This window comes from Theropithecus gelada, chromosome 17 (assembly GCF_003255815.1).
Source record: "Theropithecus gelada isolate Dixy chromosome 17, Tgel_1.0, whole genome shotgun sequence".
Classification (NCBI taxonomy): domain Eukaryota; kingdom Metazoa; phylum Chordata; class Mammalia; order Primates; family Cercopithecidae; genus Theropithecus; species Theropithecus gelada.
In genome coordinates, this window is record NC_037685.1 from 10,562,628 (window position 1) to 10,569,229 (window position 6,602).

Below are 6,602 nucleotides of genomic sequence, written 5' to 3' on the forward strand. Positions count from 1 at the left end.
CACAGGAGATTTGCCCAAGAGATACACTTTACCTCGAATGGTGAGAGTCTAATACACTAATATTCTCTCACACTGAGAATTTGAATGTGGGACAAGAAGAAAACAGTTGAATCAGAGAGAAGCAGAGAAATGTAAAAAAAGAATGTTATGGTATCTCTAAAGGCATAGAAGTCGTGATTGAAGAGACAAATTAATCAGTAATAACAGTAGCTGGAGCAATAAAAACAGTGGTGTGAAACCCAATCTCCTTGTCTATATGTGGTAAAACTCAGCAGTCACCCCAGTTCCCATGGGATTGGCTGAGGCCTTTCCTATGACACAAATGCAGCTCAACTTCTTTGTTTGCCCTGTTCTGTTCTCTTTATTCTCATAGTGGTTGTTCCAAAGAATTTATCTCAACAAATACACTGCATGCAAATTTCTGTTTCAGAGTTGGAACCCAGCCGATGATACATTTCCCATATAGCATATCCGATTTTTCAACCCAAAAGAATATGAAAATTTTGTTTTATCAAACTTTAATCTTAGAGCTCAACTAAGTATTTTATGGACTTAAGTTGCTACAGCCTGATTGCTTTTTTCACAGTTAGTGTACTGGGATTATTTCCTGGAGTATCTTCAATTTATATAACGGTTTCCCTACAGAAACGTTTCTTTCTGTTACTAATATATGTATTGTTGTACCCAAGTTTCTTTAATTAAATCAATCAGAAAATTGGCTAAAATTATGAAGTAAGGTTAAAAATTCTCATCTAAAAATAAATTTCAGATTCTCAAAGAGAAGACTTTTGAAAATAAAATAGTTCCTTTTCTACCTAATATAACCAGGAATGTGCTTGTAAAGACTTTACCATACTTCACCTTCTTCACATATATAGAGTTGTAATCATTTTAGAGTATATGAAGAAAGTTCCAACAGTTGTTTGGCTTTTTTTTTCCTAAGCACAAGAATAAACGGAAGCAGGCATATAATCAGTATTCAACATAATAACTGAACAACAGTGAACACACTTTTAATAGATTTGTTTCCTAATATTGATCTACATTTGTTCAAAAGCCAAGAAAATAATGTATCTAGTGCAGACTCATCTACAAATATGACTACTCATTGGGCAATGAATAAATTGGAACAGCTAAAAAAATCAATCAGGTTTGAATTAAGGATCTTGTAAAGTATAATGCGAATATAGGTTGCGTACTGTGCCAATAAGTCTGAAATATACTTTGACCAGATTCAGTGTCCTTCAAAGCTTTTAATGCATCCTTTGTTACAAAATGCAATGATTCTCTTTAGGAATCCACTGCCATTAGAAATCAAGTATATCTGGTTATATAGTTGCAGGATTTAACTGTAAAAACCAAGGATAGAAATATTGAAAATTTTACGAGTACCTCTACTTGATTAAATTTCAATCATGTGCATGAACTTTCAAATATGCCTAATTCTAACAAAGCTTAGCTCGCTGAATAGTAACCATAAACTGCAGTTTCTGCATACAGCTGCATTAAAAATATCAGCATTTTAATAGCCAAAGCAATTTGAGTACTTACACTGGGCCCTAATAGTATGACATAAATGCATACAAAAATCCTCCTTCCCAGTATTTCCACTTCTTAATATTGCTCCTTAACCACAGCTGCCTTTTTATCTTCCCTCATTGCGAACCAACAAAACTTTCCCCATAACTGGGCTAGCATTAGTTGTATTATGTTTTTCCCTCCTGTACTTTGTGGCTCAGTTAATTATACATCAGTTAACTTCTTCCCCTTTCCTTCTCATTGCCCTTTGTCCTCTTTTTTCTCCTTCTTCTTCCTCTTTGCTTCACTTTGTTCATCTTTCCCCCACATTTTTTTTCGTTATTTCAAATTCTATATTTAAAGACTATATACATGTTTTACAAGTATACTATTTCATAGTTGCATAATTCAAATTTGCATCAACGTCTCTGATGCTGTAAATAAACTATAAATATGGGCGGAAGGGATTCAACTCCTCATAAGAGTGTTTATTTTTATTTTTTAAAAATCTTTTGATACATTATATTTGTATGTATTTATGAGGCACATGTGAAATTTTGTTATATGCATAGAATGTGCAACAATCAAGTAAAGGTATTTAGGGTATCTATCACCCAAACATCCATCATTTCTATATGTTGGTTATATTTCAAGCCCCTTTTCTAGCTATTTTAAAGTACACTACATTAGTATTAACTCTAGTCACCCTACTCTTCTATTAAATATTAGTTTAACATTCTTTCCAACTGTATGTCCAATCAAACTCTCTCCATGCCACTTCCTCCCACCCATACACTCTTCCCAGGCCTTGGTAAATACATTAAACTCTCAACCTCCATGTAGTCAACCTTTTCAGCTCCCATATATGAGTGATAAGATTTCTCTATGTGTGGTTTATTTCTTTTCTAAGGAGACTTTATTTATTATTCACTTATGAAGAACAACTTTGCTGGGTATAGTATCGTAGGATAACAGTATTTTCTCTTAGCACTTTGAATATATCATCTCATTTTCTTCTGGCCTATGAGGTTTCTGCTGAGAAATCTGCGGTTAGTCTGATGCAGTCTGATGCAGGTCCGTTTATAGATGACGCGGTGCTTTTTTCTTGCTGTTTTTAGAATTCTCTCAATTTAAAAAATTTTGTTTTCAGCTTCAGGGCATACAGTGCAATTTAATTATGTATGTGTGTATATTTTATATATATATATACACACATACACACATACATTTATATATATAGTGCAAATACATATATAGTGCAAGGTGACGTTGAGGCTCCTACTGTGTCTGTAACCTGAATAGTGAATATTGTACCTAAAAGATGATTTTTCAAACCTCACACCCTCCCCAGACACTGGGGAAATCCTGGATTTTGAGTCCCCAGTGTCTGTTATTTTCGTCTGTGTGTCCATGTGTACCCTTTTCAAACTCCCACTTAAAAATGAAAACATGAAATATTTTATTTTCTATTTCTGAGTTATTTCACTTAAGATAATAGCCTCCAATTCCATTCATGTTGCTGCAAAATGCATGAAATTTTTTTTCATGGATGCAAAGTGTTCATGTTGTAAATATATCACATTTTTTCATTCCAGTCACCCACTGATGGATACTTAGATTCATTCCATGTCTTTGCTTTGTGAATAGTGCTGTGATAAAAATACAAATGTAACTGTCTTTTTAATACAACAATTTATTTTCCTTCGAGTAGATACCCAGTAGTGGAGTTGCTGGGTCTAATGGTATTTCTATTTTTTGTTCTTTGAGAAGTCTCCATGCTGTTTCCCATAAAGTTTGTGCTAATTTACATTCACAAAAGCAGTGTATATGTCCCCCTTTCTCTTCATTCTCACCAACATCTGTTTGTTGTTGTTGTTGTTGTTTGTTTGTTTTTTACTTTTTAATAATAGCCATTCTGACTGGTATAAGATGGTATCTCATCATAATTTTAATTTGCATTTCTCTGATGATTAGTGGTTTTGAGCATTTCTTCATGTTTTTTGGCTATGTATATATCTTTTTTTAGAAATGTCTGCTAATGTCTTTGCCCATTTTTTTAATGGGGTTATTTGGTTTTTCCTTGTGAAGTTGTTTGAGTTCTTTGAATATTCTGGCTATTAGTCATTTGTCAGATGCATAGTTTGCAACTATTTTTCTCCCATTCTTTAGGTTGTCTTTTTACTCTCTTGATAATTTATTTCATTTGCTGTGCAAAACCTTTTTAGTTTAATTAAGTCCCATCTATCTATTTTTTTTTTTTTTTTTGCATCTGCTTTTGAAGTCTTAGTCACAAATTCCTTGGCTAAGTCAATGTCAAGAAAAGTTCATACTAGGTTTTCTTCAAGTATGTTTACACTTTCAAGTCTCATATTTAAGTCTTTAATCCATCTCGAGTTCATTTTTATACATGGTGAGAGACAAGGGTCCAGTTTCATTATTATGCATATGGCGAGCCAATTTTCCTAGCACCTATCATTGAATAGGGTGGCATTTTCCCTGTGTATATTTTGTTGACTTTATTGAAGACCAATTAGTTGTTGGTGTATAGTTTTATTCTGGGTTCTCTTTTCTGTCCCATTGACTTATTTGTTTATTTTTATACCAGTACCATGCTATTTTGGCTGTTATAGCCTTGTAGTGTAATTTGAAGTCAGGTAATGTGATGTCTTCAGTTTTGTTCTCTTTGCTGAAGAATGCTTTGGCTACTAGGGCTCTTTTTTGGTTCAATATAAATTTTAAGTGTTTTCCTCTAATTCTGTGAAACAAATGACCATGATAATTAGATAGGAATTGTATTTACTCTTTAGATTGCTTTGGGTGGTATGGTCATTTTAATGATATTGATTCTTCCAATCAATGAGGATGGGCTGTCGTTCCATTTGTTTGTGTCCTCTACTAATTCTGTGATCAACGTTAGATAGTTCTCCTTTTAGAGATCTTTCATTTTCTCAGTTAAATGTATTCCTAGGCATTTGTGTGTGTGTGTGTGTGTGGCTATTACAAATGGAATTGAGTTCTTTATTTGGTTATCAGCTTGAATATTATCCATGTATACAAGTGTTATTGACTTTTTTACACTGATTTTGTAGGCTGAAACATTACTAAAGTCATTTACCAATAATTGATATCTTTTAGAAAAGTCTTTAGGGTTTTTTAGGTATAAGATCATGTCTTCAGCAGAGATAATTTGATTTTCTCTTTTCCAAGATGGAGGCCTTTTATTTCTTTCTCTTTCCTGATTGCTCTGCTAGGACTTCCAGTACTATGTATATTAGGAGTGGTGAAAATGGATATCCTTGTCTCGTCTAGTTCTTAGGGGGAACGTTTTCAGTTTTTCCCCATTCAGCGTGACATTGGTCATGGGTTTGTTATATGTAACTTTTATTATTTTGAGGAGTTTCCTCAATGCTCAGTTTGCTCAAGGCTCTTATTATGAAGTGGTATTGAATTTTATTAAATGCTTTTTCTGCATCTATAGAGATGATCATATGGTTTTTGTTTTTAACTCTGTTTATGGGGTGAAACATATTTACTGATTTGCATATTTTGAACCATCTTTGTGTCCCTGGAATAAAACCCACTTGATTGTGATCTATTATCGTTTTGATGTGCTGCTAGATTCAGTTTGCTAGGATTTTGTTGAGGATATGTGAATCTATGTTCAACAGAGATATTGGTCTGCAGTTGTCATTTTGTTGTTGTTGTATCCATGTTTGATTTTCTGATTTTAGTATCAGAGTGATATGGTTAGCTGTGGCCTCACCCAAATCTCATCTTGAATTGTAGCTCCCATAGTCCCCATGGTTCTTGGGAGGGACCCAGTGAGAGATAACTGAATAATGAGGGTGGGTTTTTCCATGCTATTCTTATTATAGTGAATAAGTCTCGTGAGATCTAATGGTTTTATAAAGGGCAGGTGCCCTGCACATACTCTCTTCATTACTGCCGTGTAAGAAGTGCCTTTTCTCCTCCTTTGCCTTCCACCATGATTGTGAGGCCTCCCCAGCCATGTGAACCTGTGAGTCCATTAAACCTCCTTTTCTTTATACATTAACCAGTCCTTGGTATTTCTACATAACACTATGAAAATGAACTAATACACAGTGTGATACTGGTATTATAGAATTAATTAAGGAAACATCTCTTCTCCTAAATTATTATGAATAGTGTCAGTGGGATTGGTACTAGCTTATCTTTAGAAATCTGGTGAAATTTGTTTGTGAATCCTTCTGATCCTGAGCTTGTGTGTTGGATGATTTTTATTATTTATTTAATTTGATTACTCATATTGGTCTTTTCAGGATTCCTATTTCTGCCTAGCTTAAATCTTGTTTTATGTTTCCAGGAAAATGTCCATTTCTTCTAGGTCTTCTTTTTTTTGCATGAATAGATGCTCATAGTAGTCTTTGATGGTTTTTTGAATTTTTGTGGTATCAGTTGTAATGTCACCTTTATCATTTCTGATTATATTTATTTGAATATTCTCTCTTTTGTCTTAGTAAGTATTGCTAGCAGCCTACAAATTTTACCCTTTTTGAAGAACTAACTTCATTTGTTGATCTGTTGTAATTTTTTGGTCTCAATATTATTTCTGTTCTGATTTTCATTTTTGTATTTTTTTATTTTCGAGACAGAGCCTCACTCTGTCACCAGGCTGGAGTGCAGTGGCATGATCTCAGCTGTTGTTTATTTTTATCTGCTAGATTTGGGTTTGGTTTGTTCTTGTTTTAGTTCCTTGAGGTGGAACAATAAGTTGTTAATTTGAGATATTACTTTTTGTGTAAACATCTAATGCTATAAACTTTCCACTTAAAACTGTTTTTGTTGTATTCTAGAGGGATTTGTATCTTATGTCTCTATTTTTATTTCCCTCAAAAAATTTTGTTCATTATTGGTGTAATTTTCTCACTGACCAAAAGGTTACTCAGGATCACATTGTTTAGTTTCCATGTATGTTTATACTTTTGGGAATTATCCTGGGTATTGATTTCTAATACTGTTTTACTGTCATCCAAGAAGATACTTGATGTGATGTAGGTTTTTTTGAATGTATTGAGACTTGCTTTATGGCCAAGCCTATGCTT